Source organism: Tursiops truncatus, chromosome 13, assembly GCF_011762595.2.
Source record: "Tursiops truncatus isolate mTurTru1 chromosome 13, mTurTru1.mat.Y, whole genome shotgun sequence".
In the NCBI taxonomy this organism is placed as follows: Eukaryota; Metazoa; Chordata; class Mammalia; order Artiodactyla; family Delphinidae; genus Tursiops; species Tursiops truncatus.
In genome coordinates this window covers 67,911,533-67,928,648 of record NC_047046.1, presented here as the reverse complement: position 1 = coordinate 67,928,648, position 17,116 = coordinate 67,911,533, and the positions used below count along the sequence as shown (strand labels likewise).

General features: G+C 39.6%; 1 protein-coding gene across 1 annotated transcript in view; it reads right to left on the bottom strand.

Annotated features, from left to right (window-relative positions):
- DCC (DCC netrin 1 receptor) overlaps positions 1–17,116 on the bottom strand; it is a 776,413-nt gene that overhangs the window by 348,456 nt on the left and 410,841 nt on the right. The window lies entirely within an intron of this gene.

Below are 17,116 nucleotides of genomic sequence, written 5' to 3'. Positions count from 1 at the left end.
AAGGAAAATAGGGGTTAAACATGACGCTATTTAGATAATATTCAGAAATACTTAAGAAGATGGATTTGTTTAACCATTGTATTTCAATAACTCCAAAACTCATTTTAATATCAGATTGGCAATCTTTTTGACTTCCTTGTGGCTGGGTATAAGACATAGGGAATATACCAAAGTCGTCCCTGTCCAGTATAATGTGAGGCATGAATACTCATATGTAATTTGAATTTTCTAGTAGCCACATTAAAAAGGTAAAAATGAAATAAGTGAAATTAATTTAAAAATATATATATATAACCTAATATATCTAAAATACAGTCACTTCAAATCATAATCAATATGAAATGTGTTAATGTGATAGTTTACGCTGCTTCTAGTAAGTCTTTAATAGCCAGTGTGGATTTTACTCTCTCAGGACACCTCAATTCGGGCAAAAGCCACATTTCAAGTGCTCCACAGACACTTGTGGCTAGTGGTTACCATACCCAACACTACAGAAGTCAGAAATGCCACTAAAATAACTCAAGAACTTTAGGGGCTTCCCTGGTGGCACAGTGGTTGAGAGTCCGCCTGCCAATGCAGGGGACACGGGTTCGTGCCCCGGTCCGGGAAGATCCCACATGTCGCTGAGCGGCTGGGCCCATGAGCCATGGCCGCTGAGCCTGTGCGTCCGGAGCCTGTGCTCCGCAACGGGAGAGGCCACAACAGTGAGAGGCCCGCGTACCGCAAAAAAAAAAAAAAAAAAAAAAAACTCTAGAAAATTTAGTATTTCCAAAGAGAGTGGCAAAATTACTGTAAGAACATTAAATTATCAAAAGGACAGAGAACAAATCATATTCCAAGTGATAAAATTAATCAAGCTGTTGGCATAATCTAAGATGTGAGTGATACGTTCAATCTATTATTACACTGTTATTTGTGGTTTAAAATTATATTCAGTGATGAAACATAACCCAGAAGGGGCATCAAGTCACTTCTGTGGATCCTAAGCATTTGGTTAGATTGAACTACAAGTCAGTCTCTCTGAAGAATGGAAGTGATAATAATAATTTTTTTATTTCACTGCAAGGTAGTAGGAGAAGACTTTGAATCAAGTCTTCAGCAGACAGCAGACTGAAGGTTAAGCTCAAGTGATTTACAACAGGGAGGAGAAATGATGTCCCTAGCATGTTCTTCAGCGTGGGGGTTAGCATAACTCACTCAGACTGGCATAAGCTCAATAATGCTGGGATTTTTTAAATATTATACTGTTATGGCAATGTTTTCTTGAATAATAAGAATTTTAACTCATTACAGAATTGTTCAAATGCAGTTAGCTTTCAGGTAACTGTTTTTCCATTTCCCTGAAATTATCATGGCTAATCTTGACACACAGACCTGCGTTAGCACTGTGGTAGGAATGTCATGCCATGTTCTAATCACAACTCTGACAGTGTTAGTTTTGTCGCATTTAATTTCGTCACAGCTAATGGAGGAGTTAGGTTGGACCAAAATTCTTTTTCACAGGATGTTTCACAGGTACAGGCGATTGCTATGGGCTGAAGTTGAAAGATTTCAAGGTGATGACATGCAATTAATGCTTTGGGCCGTAGCTGTTAAAACCAAAGTCAAGGTGCTGCCATCAATGTTCACGAGTAAAAGATCACGGCGTTTTCATCAACTGAAGGTCAAACAGTGGAAATCTGAGGGTGTGGCCAGTGCCTGTCACAGCTCATGCTGGCAGCTTCTGCAAACTGTTACTCAGCTGATTTCTTTCACTTGCTAGTTCGCTTCGGGCCACCTAAGCAGTTCGCAGTCCTTAATATTCAGAAAGTACTGTGTCCTACAGCCTACAAGGCAGGGTTAGAATTCTGGAGAGCGGAAGAAGGTAGGAACAAATCATATCAAATATGATTTTAAGGAACTAAGGGTACTTTTAATATTTCTCTGCTTGAGAGGCAATAACTGAAATTATTTTTTAAATGAAAAAGGTAGCTTCTTAATTTTTAAAAAATGTGTATATTGTTGAGGATTTTTGCATCTATGTTCAACAGTGATATGGGCCTGTAATTTTCTTTTTTATGATATCTTTGCCTGGTTTTGGTATCAGGGTGATGCTGGCCTCATAGAATGAGCTTGGGAGTATTCCTTCCTCTGCAATTTTCTGGAATAGTTTGAGAAGGATAGATGTTAACTCTTCTCTAAAAAAACGGTACAAATGAACTTATTTACAAAACAGAAGCAGAGTCAATGTAGAAAACAAACTTATGGTTACCAGGGAGTAAGGTGGGGGGGATAAATTGGGAGATCGGGATTGACATATACCCTCTACTGTATATAAAATAGGTAACCAATAAGGACCTACTGTATATAGCACAGGGAAATCTACTCAATACTCTGTAATGGTCTATATGGGAAAAGAATCTTAAAAAAGAGTGAATAAATGTATATGTATAACTGATTCACTTTGCTATGCACCTGAAACTAACACAACATTGTGAATCAACTATACTCCAATAAAAATGAAAAAAAAATATGTCTGTATATGTATGCATATATGTATATATATGTGTGTGTGTGTGTGTGTGTGCATATATATATGCATATAATAGTTTTCTCAGTCCTCATCCACATTACTTGGAAACTTACTAACAATCTATATGATTTTTAGGGAAGTTTATGTATTGGGTTGAATAGTTTCCCCCATCCACCACCCCCTGCCTAATTCACGCGTACCCAGAAAGGCCTTTGCAAATATAATTACCTAAATTAAGGTGAAGTCATACTAGATTAGGGTGGGCTCTAGATCCAATACGACTGGCATCCTTATAAAAAAAAAAGAAGACACAAAGGGACATGGCCACAGAGGGGAGAAGGTCATGCGAAGATGGAAGCAGAGACTGGATGATACACCTATAAACCAAAAAGTGCCAAAGGATTGCCAAAACCACCAGAAGCCGGGAAGCAACAAGGGAAGATTTTTCTCTAAAGCCTTCAGAGGGAGCATGCGTCTGCTGACACCTTGATTTCAGATTTCTAGTCTCTGGAACTGGCAGAGAATACATTTTTGTTGTTTTAAACCAGGCAACATGTGGCACTTTGTCACAGCAGCCCCAGGGAACTAACACAGGCAGGATAATCCCTATTTTAGGAGAGAAAATTGAAAATCAGAAAAGGTAAGTGACCTTCTCAAACACGTAACAGCAATATACAGAGAATGTTTCAGTTTAGAACCCAGGTATTTTGTATATTGGTTTAGTGTTACATCCATTTTCAAAATGAGGAAACAGATTTTTTGTAAGCAGAGTTATCTAACATAAATAACCCTGGATGAGCAATCTAGACATAGATATAGGCCTGGTGATACCCGCTGTGTACTGACCCATCCTACGACTGGCCTTAAGCTCCCTGATCCCCAAATTTATTCTTTGTATAACTCAATGATTGAAATTAGCTATCTCAAATAGACTTTATGAACTTGACTTTATGCTTCAGATCACTGGGTGAATGTTTTGGATTCTGGGTACCCTGAGTTAACGGGGTGTATAAGATTTCCCAAGACAGGGAAAAGGGTAAAGAAAAGGGATATTACAAACCGAAAGGCAAACTCCTTGTGAATTCTGTAGTCTTTACTTGGACCTATAAACCAGGCTTCCACTGATAAAATCCTGATGCCATCTCAGAGAATAAGGTGACTCAACAGCTGGGTCATTTCTGAATAGACATCCTATTAGAATTCAATCTCCTGTTTAATGAACACAGGCAAAGGACATATCAGAAAACAAGCTGGTTCTGGGCTAACACTTATTTTGGCACTAACTAGCCCCCTTTGGATTGGTTTCTTGGAAAATCTTGGCAGCAAGAAGACTGGGCTGTGCATCTGAGGCATCCTTTTAGTCAATTCTCCCTCTCTGGGATCAGCCAATCAAATTACACTTCACTGGCCTGCCAGGATGCTTTCTAAGAAGGATGCTTCTCTGTGATTGACAAATATTTGAGTGTCTTCTGAGCATGGCACTGTGCATATCCCTGTAACACATGAATCAGGGACATGTAGGGCACAGATATTTTATAGTTGACAACATGGAGAATTTGCCCCTGTTACTCCAACAACTGTTCAGTTTTGCCACTATAAGAAGCTAAATACTGCATGACCTTGGCCGCTGGCTAGCAGTATGTGGCGTTTTCTTTTATTCTTCTATTCAAAATATTGGGCACCTTCTTTGAACTTACAGTCTAATTAAATAAATAAAACCTGAATCCATTTAACAGTCAAACCTAACTTTTTATTTATTTATTTATTTTTTTGCGGTACGCGGGCCTTTCACTGTTGTGGCCTCTCCCGTTGCGGAGCACAGGCTCCGGACGCACAGGCTCAGCGGCCATGGCTCACGGGCCCAGCCGCTCCACGGCATGTGGGATCCTCCCAGACAGGGGCACGAACCCTTGTCCCCTGCATCGGCAGGCGGACTCTCAACCACTGCGCCACCAGGGAAGCCCAAACCTAACATATTTTTTTAAAAAGTCTTGATTTGTCCCTCATGTCTCTCCCCTCCCCACACACCCTCCAAGCTGGCTCTTTATCAAGTTTCAGAACCCAAAATGGTCCCACAATTCACCTAGTTTCTGAGGCTTAACATCAAAGAGTAAATTTGACTGCTGTCCTTTCTCCTATCCCACACCCAGCAGCAAGTCTCATCTTTTCCAAAGGCATCCTGAACCCTACCAGCCCTTCATACCTCTACAGTTTCCCCCAACATCTCTTGACTGTGCTACACATTAGCCTCCTCTCTAGCTCCCACTTCTAAAATGAAAATTACATCATGTCACCCCCTCCTGCACAGATGCCTCTGCACTGAGAACTAATCCACCTTCCTTACTGTGGCTTCAAGGTTTCTCATGTCTGGGCCCTGCTACCTGTGGACTCCTCTCTTCACTCTCCCTCTTCTTTGCTCTGCTGCCACACAGTGGTCCTCTTCCTCTTCCTCTCCAGGGACTTGACACTTGCTGTTGGCTCTGCCTAAAATGTGGCTCTGCCCGAGGTCTTTGCTGGCATCCCTCCGAATTCATTCCCAGGTCCCCTTAAACGCCTCTTCTTCAGAAAGGCTCTCCTGACTTTCCTTTCTAGAATCACCTCTATCCTTTTCATTCTCTATCTCCTTAAACTAGTTTATTCTTCTGCATGCTTTAGTTTTATTTGTTTATTGTCCCTTTCTATTGCTAGAATAGAAGCCTCATAAAGATAAACATTTGTCTGTCTTTTTTTTTACTGCTGAACTCCCAGTGCTGAGAAATACAGGGTAGCCCACTAGGGTCACACAATAACTATTTGTTGAAAGAAAAAAATGAATGAATGAAAGACGTGAACAAATTTGGAGCGGGAAAAATGAGCTTATGCAGACTAACGGATCCATGGGGTGAATTAGCCAGAGTGGGATTCTGCTTTTCAAATCTTAAATAAAATCGTAAAATCGAAATACAAGAGACTTATGAAATAGCCTAAAGAAGAAAGAGAGCATTTCAAACACATGTCAGCAGCCCACAGATAGAAATGAACAAATTATGTGCATTGTTAAGGAACATGACTTCATGAGAATAATCAGAATACAGCAGTGATGGAATGCAAGATTATAATAGCATTAATTGCGGACTAAAAAAGTGCCAGAGAGCAGGCTAAGTATTTTATGCTAAACACCTCATTGAATTCTCAGGATAATCATTTGAGGATGTACTGTTTTGTCCCATTTTACGGATTTTTCTTTTAAGTTTTACAACATCCCTGCAAGATCTCCCTATTTTACATATGAGGAAGCTGTGGTTTAGCAAAACCAGCTCACCCTAGTTAGCTAGTAAGTAAAAATGACAGAATTCTAATCCAATCTGATTTCTGAATGCTTGTTCTCAACTACCTTTCTCTCTCCTCCATTCTAAAGACCCGGAACACTAATTACAGATTCAAATAAGGTGGTAATGAGCAGGCTACCTGCATTAATCACGGGCTCAGAGTTCCACTATTCGACTTCCAGTTAATAAAAGGCCATGATCATTTCCTCTTGGACACTGGTGGCACCATCTTGATTCCAATTTTAACATCGTACATTGAAAGCAGTAATTGTGTGGCCTCATCTTAAAAATCTTTCAATTTCAACCCATGGAAATCCCCTGTATCTGTCAAACATCCTGTGGTCAGAAATTCTGGCCCAGTTTAAACTCAATATTGGATGTGATATGGGGCTTCCCAAGGTGGGAAGATTGGGCTGAGACCCAAAAGAGTTTTCACAGAACAGGGAATAGTTGTAGGTATTATTCCCCTCAGCTGTGTTCCTACAAAGTAGAAATAATATCTTTATTAAAACAGTATAACAATGTAGGAACACTGGAATCAGACAATAAGAGTTAAAGTCAAATTATTATACTTTTGTGTAGCACATAAGATACTTCAGAGTAGGTAGAATATAACCTGCAGTTAAAAGAGTCCATAAAATAGTGATTTAAAAATGAGTATCACTAAAAGTAGAACTACCATATGACCCAGCAATCCCACTGCTGGGCATATCCCTGAGAAAACCATAATTCAAAAAGAGTCATGTACCACAATGTTCACTGCAGCTCTATTTACAATAGCCAGGACATGGAAGCAACCTAAGTGTCCATCGACAGATGAATGGATAAAGAAGATGTGGCACATATATACAATGGAATATTAGCCATAAAAAGAAACAAAATTGAGTTATTTGTAGTGAGGTGGATGGACCTAGAGTCTGTCATACAGAGTGAAGTAAGTCAGAAAGAGAAAAACAAATACCGTATGCTAACACATATATATGGAACCTAAAAAAGAAAAGACAAGGTTCTGAAGAACCTAGGGGCAGGACAGGAATAAATTTGCAGATGTACAGAATGGACTTGAGGACACGGGGAGGGGGAAGGGTAAGCTGGGACGAAGTGAGAGAGTGGCATGGACATATATACACTACCAAATGTAAAATAGATAGCTAGTGGGAAGCAGCCACATAGCACAGGGAGATCAGCTCGGTGCTTTGTGACCACCTAGAGGGGTGGGATACGGAGGGTGGGAGGGAGACACAAGAGGGAGGAGATATGGGGATACATGTATATGTATAGCTGATTCACTTCGTTATAAAGCAAAACTAACACACCGTTGTAAAGCAATTATACTCCAATAAAGATGTTAAAAAAAAAATGAGTTTCACTCTTTATGGGTTGGGTATCACATGAGGATAGTCAACTATAAATTTCTTCAGGTGCTACTTTCTAAAAAGTACTATCATGTTTCATACTAAAACACAAAATGTATATGTGTGTATATAGATGTATGTATATATGTATTAAATTATATATTATTTATATGCTAATATCTTATAATCCTAACTTTAGGTTAAAAAAAAGAGGAAATAAATTTGATCCCACAGTATGATTTAGAACAATTTATCTGACTATATTTTCTTCAAAAATTTCATCTCTAAACTTTTGGATACTATTCTGCCCATCTTATTTTACCTTCTATCTCTCCAGCACCTTATAAAAGGCTTGACACATAGTAGGTGCTCAATAATTGCTTATGGACCATTCAGATAAAAGGGCTGTCAAGATGAGAGAATATATAAATACATATGAGTAAAAATGCTATATTCTCTGTGTGTCTTTACTCTTCTTCACTTCATGAACACCAGCTTTCCACAGAATCCAATATGACTGAAGGAGTCCCATTAAAAGAGCTCAGCTCAGCTGTTTTATCTCTGAAGTAGAGTTTTATTTGGCTGCTGCAGCATGACGACAATATCCCTGATGATGCTCAAGCTCTATTTTGCTCTAATTCAGTTTACCAAGCAACCTACTTTCGTTTTCAGTAGCTACATAACCAAACGAGGCAATTAAACCCAAAACAAATCTACCTTTTTGGAAGCTCATTATCCCAGGCTAGATACCCATACTCTCCAGGAACTTCTCATTATTATGACACTCTCTTGTCATCTTTCTTCACACTCCCTAATAGCAGTCAGAAATCTGTAGCTTTTTTCTCTATACTTTCTCACCAAGTAGATAGCTTCTTTAGATGTTTGGTTATACCAGTGGAAGAAGCTTGAATTATGCTTTGTGCTCAGAGAGAGTAACAAGGAACCAGTAGAGGCTTCTTAGGGGAATTGAATTATGCTGTACCACTGATTAATCCAAACAACAAGTCATCTTTGTCCTTCATCCTTAATTTTGCACTGAAAGATATATATATATATATATATATATATATATATATACACACACATATTATATATATAAATATATATAATATGTATATATATTTTTTTATCTGAGAAAATATTTAGGGAGCTTTGAGAAACTAATCAGAAAATATGTTCAGATCTAGATTCTCTGGTCTTTTAAAACTTAATCTTTCACATTAATTCAACACATAATGAACTTTTTCAACTTTCAAAGGGGACTAATCTATTAAATACCTTTTTAATGAGTTCTGCTTAATTAAAATAGTTTACACTAGACTAATAGTTCCTTGGGAGTCAGGACATTTTCTGACTTGCTTTTGTACCCTCATGTACTAGCAGAGCATCTAGATCAGGGGTGCCCAATAGAACTTTCTGCAATAATGGTCATGTTCTCTGTGCTGTCCTATACAGTAGCCAGCAGTCATATACGAACTCTTGAAATGTGGCTAATGAGGTGCTGAATTTTTAGTTTTCAATTTTATTTAAATTTTAAGTGTTACCTTGACAGATGTGGTTAGTGTGCCTGCCTTTTAGAGTTTATATTACATCAATACATTGAAATGTAAATAGGCACATGTAGTAATGGTGGTTGTATGGGACCATGAAGTATAGGACATAGCACAAAAGAATCATTTTGAATGACTGACTGACTGAATGAATAAGTACAGAATGACTCACCTTTTGCTTTCAATTTTTCTAACGTGATTAAACAACCCACACTCACAAGCCTACCTCTAATTCTTCCAGTAATATACATCATTGTAGAAGATATAATACCTCGCTAATTGACCATTAAATCCAAATGGGGGCTTCCCTGGTGGCGCAGTGGTTGGGAGTCCGCCTGCCGATGCAGGGGACACGGGTTCGTGCCCCGGTCTGGGAAGATCCCACATGCCGCGGAGCGGCTGGGCCCGTGAGCCATGGCCGCTGAGCCTGCGTGTCCGGAGCCTGTGCTCTGCAACGGGAGAGGCCACAGCAGTGAGAGGCCCGCGTACAGCAAAAAAAAAAAAAAAAAAAAAAAAAAAAAAAAAAAAATCCAAATGGATTCCTTAAGCCTTTGTTGCCGGGGATACCATACCATAAGCCTTTAATGTCTCTCATCTTATACTTGTAATACCTGAAAACATGTTTTGCAATGAGAGAATATTTAAATTATACCAGCATTTGTGTGTTACCTAAAAAGATGAAACATCAGTGCTTATATTTCTTTCTTTCTACTATTAGTCTATAGCCACGTACATGACCACAAAACTGGACCAGCTGATTGGCTCACGGTCAACTTCTCCTCCACAGTCATCCCAAATATTCACTCAAATTACCATGCAGTGCAGTCAGTAATTGGAAACCAGTTTAAGTGATACAAGAAATTAGCTAGCCAGAACTGTAATTTACTTGGCTTGCTTAATTTATAGAATCATGATGAATAAACACTGCTGATACGTATCATCTCCACCACCAATTAAGTACAAATCAGATTCTACCAGCAAATGTTAACCAGCTAGCTATTCGCAAAATGGCAATGCTGTGACACATGTTATGGGATAATAGAGTGTTTTCTGCTCATAAAGCTTCAAATTTTAGTTAGGGTTGCAAAGATGTACAAGAGGCAAATTAGACAACAAACCAGTCTACAATAGCGTGCTAAGTAAGAGGGAGGGGATGATTAGGGGGAAAGCAATAATATACGTAAATGGCTGATTGCATAGTAATCAAGCCTTATTACCTTAGTGATTACTCTAGAGTGTCCCACTTTGGTTGTCAGTGCAGGGCAGTTGGAATTATGTTTCCATTTGATCCCATTAGGGGCAGGGAACTTCTCTCTATTGAGTGCCTACTAGATGCCAGGTAAGACTCAGGGGCTTCCCATATGTTATCACATTTCATCTTTACAACCTGGGAATGAAACTGAGAAGGACCCTGTGGGGCTCCTGGGCACCGAAGCCTTTTTGGACCCTGTTTCTTGTAGGCAAGACTCCTGCCTCGATGACCTTCCCTGAGTTCCAAAGGGCAGATGCAAACAGTTGGTGGTCAAGGGAGGCCCAGCCACGAAACCACCTGAGGCAAAATTAAATGGACCAGAGAAGCTCATCAAGATTAAGAGTCAGACCACCTGAGACCCTGCACACACCCTAATCCTGTCAGCAACCCCACCCTTGAACTATTGCTCTAAAACTCCTCATCAAATCCTCCTAGGTTGGGATACATAGTGTTTTGAGGCAGGAGTCTGCTGTGTCCCCCTTTGCCTGGAAAAATGATAAAGCTATCCTTTTCTACCTCACCCAAAACTTCTGTCTCTGAGATTCGATTCAGCACCGGTGCACAGAGAGGCTGCGCTTTTGGCATCAGGAGGAGGAGGGGTAAATCATTCATATCTCCAATTTATAATCAAGGACAATGAGGTTTCAAGGATTAAGGAACTTGTCCTAGGATATGGATAGTAATGTTTGGAGACATAATGTTCAGAGACTTTCCAGTACCCCCCATAACAACCATAGAAGTAGAGCTTTATTAGAATTAAAAAAAAAAATCCAGGGACAGATGTAAAAGGCAAATATGTCTATTTCCTCTGTATAATATATTCTTTTTTTAAACAGTTAATTATCTTTTTTAAAATTTATTTATTTTATTTTGGCTGCCTTGGGTCTTCGTTGCTGCGTGTGGGCTTTCTCTAGTTGCACCAAGTAGGGGCTACTCTTTGTTGAGGCGTGCAGGCTTCTCATTGCGGTGGCTTCCCTTTGCTGTGCAGCACAGGCTCTAGGCACGCAGGCTTCAGGAGTTGTGGCAATGTGGGCTCAGTAGTTGTGGCTCGCGGGCTCTAGAGCACAGGCTCAGTAGTTGTGGCGCAAGGGCTTAGTTCCTCTGCGGCATGTGGGACCTTCCCAGACCAGGGCTCGAACCCATGTCCCCTGCATTGGCAAGCAGATTCTTAACCACTGTGCCACCAGGGAAGCCCCGTAAAGTATTTTTGGTTTTTGTTTTTATTTTTAGCCTGCACAGCGAAGCATGTGGGATCGTAGTTCCCTGACCAGGGATCGAACCCGTGCCCCCTGCAGTGGAAGCACAGAGTCTTAACCACTGGACCACCAGGGAAGTCCTATTTCCTCTGTATAATATATTCTAAAGTCGATTTGGGGGTTGCTTTCACTCATCTTTTCAGTGTAAAGAATATAATGGACTAAGAATATTACTTACAACACTTAACTATAAAAGGGTTTTGTGGATAATTGGGTTGTGGTCTAGCAAATAGGCTCCCCGTTCTAACTCAAGCCTCCAGCCAGTATGTGGTCCATTTTAACATCCTTCATGATTAAACTGCCTTAATAGCATCTTAAAGGACCCCAAATAATAATTCAAAAATTCTCCACATGTGGTATGAAAAGATTAGACAAGTCTTAAGCACACAGGGACTTAAATCTGGCTGATAATACAGCAAAGAAATTATACACCATAAAGGCAGAGGGAAGAGCAAAGGTTTAGCCAAAGGAAGATATAATCAGGAGACACAGACCTTCCTATAAATCAAGCCTTTGTATTCTGGGTGATTATTTCATAAACTGGATCTTGGGCTGCTGATCTCTTTAAATGATTACTGCAGTACGTGTGCACTTTTCAGAAACAGTTGCTGGCTGATTTATATTTCAGACATGTTTTCCATCAGTGTTTATTCCTTGAGAATATGGTTTTCATAACAGAGTTGCTATTTTCAAATAATATGGAAACCTTGAAATTCAATTTGTATAAAAGCTATGTCATTTTAGTGTACAATTACTACATCACATTTGGAAAAACAGTGATAAAACGAGCAAGCAAATGCTAACCAGACGAGACCCATTTTCAACAGATAAGATCATTTTGTCAGTGAGAGAACAATGAAAACGTCCCCCCACCTTTGCCTCTAAATTCTGCAATTCTAACCAAGTAATAAAATCAGCCTCTGAACTTCCTCTAAAAACACAGAAGGACGAGCTTATAAGAAGTCGAGAGAGAAGAAAGAGTAGGGAAAAGAAAGGGGAGGGAGGGGGGGGTGGGACGGGAGGTGGGGGGGAGTGGGGAGAGGAGGAAATGAAGCACAGGATCTCTAAGGTGTTCCATCTTACTCAGGAATTGGTGTATTATTGAGCAGGTTTGGAGAAGATGAAGTGTTCCTTATCCTAGAAATATTTTTAAATTGCTAAAATGGCATTTTGTGTTAACAACAGAAGATGAAATACACATGCCGTACCTATTAGTCCTGATAACATAACTTATTTATCCTAATGTCTGTAATAAAGACAGCGAGTAAGCTACACAATACTCTTAATCTAAATGAACTGAAGGAGTTTACTGTTTTGCACATGTAAAATATATTCTAAAGTACTGTTTATCTGGGCTGAACTGTTCCTATCTACCTATCTACTCAGCAAGAGATTAATTATCCAAGGACAATTATCCAATTCTTAATGAAACACAATCAGGTCACCCTGCAAGTAAACAATGGTCTGCAAAGGAAATAATCCTTACTCCATACAGTGGTAAGAAGAGAGGTGATTTAATAAAACAAAGGTGTTATTAAAGGCCAAAATACAGTTAGCATTGTAAGACCACTATCACTGCCCTTAATGAAAAAACTTAAAGATACTTTCAATGTTTCAAACCCAGAATGATTTTCTACTTTCATTTTCTGGAGAAAGATAACTTATATGAGACAACAATACCAACAAGTAACCTTTTATTCAGTTAGGTGTTTAGTTTTTATTTTATGCCTTATCATCATTTATGCTAATTTTTAAGCAAAGTAAATGCTTACAGAAACCAGCACCCAGTGAGTTATTCTACATAAATTCTCAGACTGCTTTCTGAATGAGGAAGAATGGAAGGTATATACAAAGGACCAAAGCAGCTGTCTTTGTAATAAAGCACTTATTTGAGGAGGTAAGCACGATATGATTAAGGCATAAAAAATTACCTAGACAATATGTGAGACCGAGCAGGACCCTACGGGGCTCCTGGGCATGGAAGCATTTTCATGTCCCCCGTTTCTTGTAGGGAACAGACTCCAGCCTCCATGACCTTCCCTGAGATCCAAAGGGCAGATTTGAACAGTTGCTAATCTGGGAAGGGAGGGGATGTAGAGACAAGGGAGGAACTGTCAAGGAACAATAGTGCAGCCTTGGGGCAGAGTCCCGCTGCTTCCTCAAGGGATACACATAACACTGCCTTTAAGCCCTTTATAGAATTAACACCCAGCAAATGAAGATGTTAGCATTCTTTATGCCAGAGGAGACCATCTGAGGCCAGACTAAAGGGACCAGAAAGTTCATCAAGAAGATTACCTGAAACAAGATTAAAGAGCCTAAACCCTGTACACACCCTAATCTTATCAGCAACCCCACCCTTGAACCACTGCCATAAAACTCCTCAGCAAATCCGCCCTGGTTGGTACACTTAGTTTTCGAGGGCAGGAGCCTGCTGTGTTCCCCTTTGCCTGGCAAAGCCATAAAGCTATTCTTTTCTACTTTGCCCAAAACTCTGTCTCCGAGATTCGATCTGGCACCGGTACACAGAGGCTGAGCTCTTGGCATCATATGCCTCGGCCGTCACAAGTAATGGGCTCATAAACCAATCTGTGATTCAGACTTTTAATATTTCATTTAACAAATTCTTACAGGTTTCCTTACTTGTTTTGTTGCTGTTACATATTTAAAATATTTGCTTCCTCAGGAAGCTTCTGAGAGCCCTAAGTGCTGTTACTTCATTACACACATATGCTTTCTTAACCTGTCAGACAGTGTAGAACAGTATTAGGAACACAGTGGGTGTTCATTAAACACACTTGTAAGTTGAATTATGCTATTGTTTTTACTTTATAAAGGTTAAGGCCATATGTGTAATACAAATAATCACACTTATTTTTTTGATTAATTATACTAAAAATGTATCATGAGTAATGTTTTTAATGAAATGAGGCGTTATTACTAGTCAGTATACAAATGAAAAAGACTTTCCTTCCCTTGGCTAGGAAATGTCCCTTTGTTTTTAAAAATGTGAATTAAAAAAATGCTGGGGGCTTCCCTGGTGGCGCAGTGGTTGAGAGTCCGCCTGACGATGCAGGGGACACGGGGCTCGTGCCCCGGTCCGGGAAGATCCCACATGCCGCGGAGTGGCTGGGCCCGTGAGCCATGGCCGCTGAGCCTGCGCGTCCAGAGCCTGTGCTCCGCAACGGGAGAGGCCACAACAGTGAGAGGCCCGCGTACCGCAAAAAAAAAAAAAAAAAATAAAAAATGCTGGATATTGATTTTCAAACTGGATACTTAAAAATAATGGTAGAAGAAAAATAATGTTGCTCAGTCCTAGAAGTGAAACTGACTATGTAGAATTTTCATCAGAAATGTAATGTAATCATAGCCAGTCAGCCTTGAAAAGTACACTAAAACAATTCCAGGGATAATAGTTGGATTAGGAAGTGAAGAATTCAGACGATTCATAGAAATTGGATCTTCTGAAAATGAACATTCTTTTAAAGTTTAAGTTCTGCCATGAGAAAATTGAACAAGATTGTTTTACAGAATTTTTATGGGTTTTTCAACTATCAGTCTGTATACAACATGGCATATACCATTTTCAAAAATATATATTTTGACTTAATTTGTTTTTATTCAAGTTTATTGATTAAAATACCAAATATTCTTAAAAGTTATTGATTCTGTATATATATGATCTGTGAAAAGTCATTGAAGAGGGGCTTCCCTGGTGGCGCAGTGGTTGAGAATCTGCCTGCCAATGCAGGGAACATGGGTTTGGGCCCTGGTCTGGGAAGATCCCACATGCCGCAGAGCAACTAGGCCCGTGAGCCACAACTACTGAGCCTGGGCGTCTGGAGCCTGTGCTCCGCAACAAGAGAGGCCACGATAGTGAGAGGCCTGCGCACCGTGATGAAGAGAGGCCCCCGCTTGCTGCCACCAGAAAAAGCCCTAGCACAGAAATGAAGATCTAACACAGCCCAAAATAAATTAATTAATTAAAAAAAAAGTCAATGAAGAAATTGATGACTCAAATTACATGTGAACATAGTCACTGCAAAGTGGAAATCAGCATTATCTCATGATTTCAATCCAAACAGCAACAAAACATTCTTAAGAAGAGAAACCTGGAAGTCGGACCAGCTTTGTGGGCATACGACTAACGAAGCTGCACAAGATCCCACGCTTAGGAGGGTCCCCCGTGGAGCACGGCTTAACGCTCTACTGTAGCTTCTGGGTCCTGCAAATTATTTAGCCTGTCCTGCCTGGGAGGCTGCATTTTTTTTTAACATCTTTATTGGACCATAATTGCTGTACAATGGTATGTTAGTTTCTGCTTTATAACAAAGTCAATCAGTTATACATATACATATATCCCCATATGTCTTCCCTCTTGTGCCTCCCTCCCTCCCACCCTCCCTATCCCACCCCTCTAGGTGGTCACAAAACACGGAGCTGATCTCCCTGTGCTATGAGGCTGCTTCCCACTAGCTAGCTATTTTACATTTGGTAGTGTATATATGTCCATATATACACTGCCACTCTCTCACTTTGTCCCAGCTTACCCTTTCCCCTCCCTGTGTCCTCAAGTCCATTCTCTAGTACATCTGCGTCTTTATTCCCGTCTTGCCCCTAGGTTCTTCAGAACCACTTTTTTTGTTTTGTTTTTTTAGATTTCATATATATGTGTTAGCATACGGTATTTGTTTTTCTCTTTGTGACTTACTTCACTCTGTATGACAGATTCTAGGTCCATCCACCTCACTACAAATAACTCAATTTAATTTCTTTTTATGTGATCTGAAACCTGTACATTACTATGCCCTTAAAGATGCTATGTGAGGTTTTATTTCTATGAGGCAAATATCTCTAAGACTTGTCCAGCTTAGTCATAACCCCACCCCCAACAAATACTTTATTGCAATTTGTCCTCATCTGGTCTTTGTAGCGTTGGCTGAGTGGAAGAAGGAACGGAGATTCTGCCCAGTGTGCAGAGCATGATACCAGCTGCCAGACTACGTCTCTGTTGCTCTTCTTCAACATATTGATTTCAAATCCTTAAGAACTGACCTAGTCCAAAGATTATTTTCTCATATGTACCAATGAAAATCTTTCTGATTTCTACTTCACCTTCTTCCAAAAGCATGTGAGGTGATTTTGAAGTTAAATATAGTTTTAAATAAAATGGTTGGGAATACAGATAAAATAGCATCATTCAAAAAAACAAAAACAAAAACAAAGAACAGGAGTAGATGAAACTAGGTGTCTAAATCTCTAAATAATGTACTTTGTTACAAGTAGTCCTTCATGTCATTTAGCTGTTAGATCACAATTTTTTAAAACTCTGAACCAAATAAAGCTAGCAGACTACTCATCAGTAATAATCTTTCCAAATAAATTAGACGTTTAGTAGAAAAATCAAAATTTTGTACAATACAGAAATATTTTTCAAATGTACAGTTTGGGGGCTGTTCCTTTATAAAAGTACAAATCGCTAAATTATAACTTGGTCCAATAACATTCAGCTGCATTACTTTGTGATCATGGAGCTTAATATAGTGATTTATGTTAAAGGACAATGAGATTGCCCAATAGAGATTTTCTCTTTACGTTTCTTAAATCTAGATTCACTTTTGGAAGCTTCTTAAGGGCATTCAGTGCATGAGTAAGTTCTTGAATAATCCCTGTGTTGGGAAGTCCTATGCCATTTTTCTTCTCCTTTGATGTTACACTTTTTATAGACAAACTTAGAAAAATCTGAAAAAATCAATGCAGGAGGCTGAAACCCAATGTTGATGATGAAGTACTGGCGGGTAGAGTCAGTCACTTACTCGGGAGTGAACATGTAGACTGTGTGGATGGACCAGGCCTTGATAGTTGTTAATTTGTCATTATGGA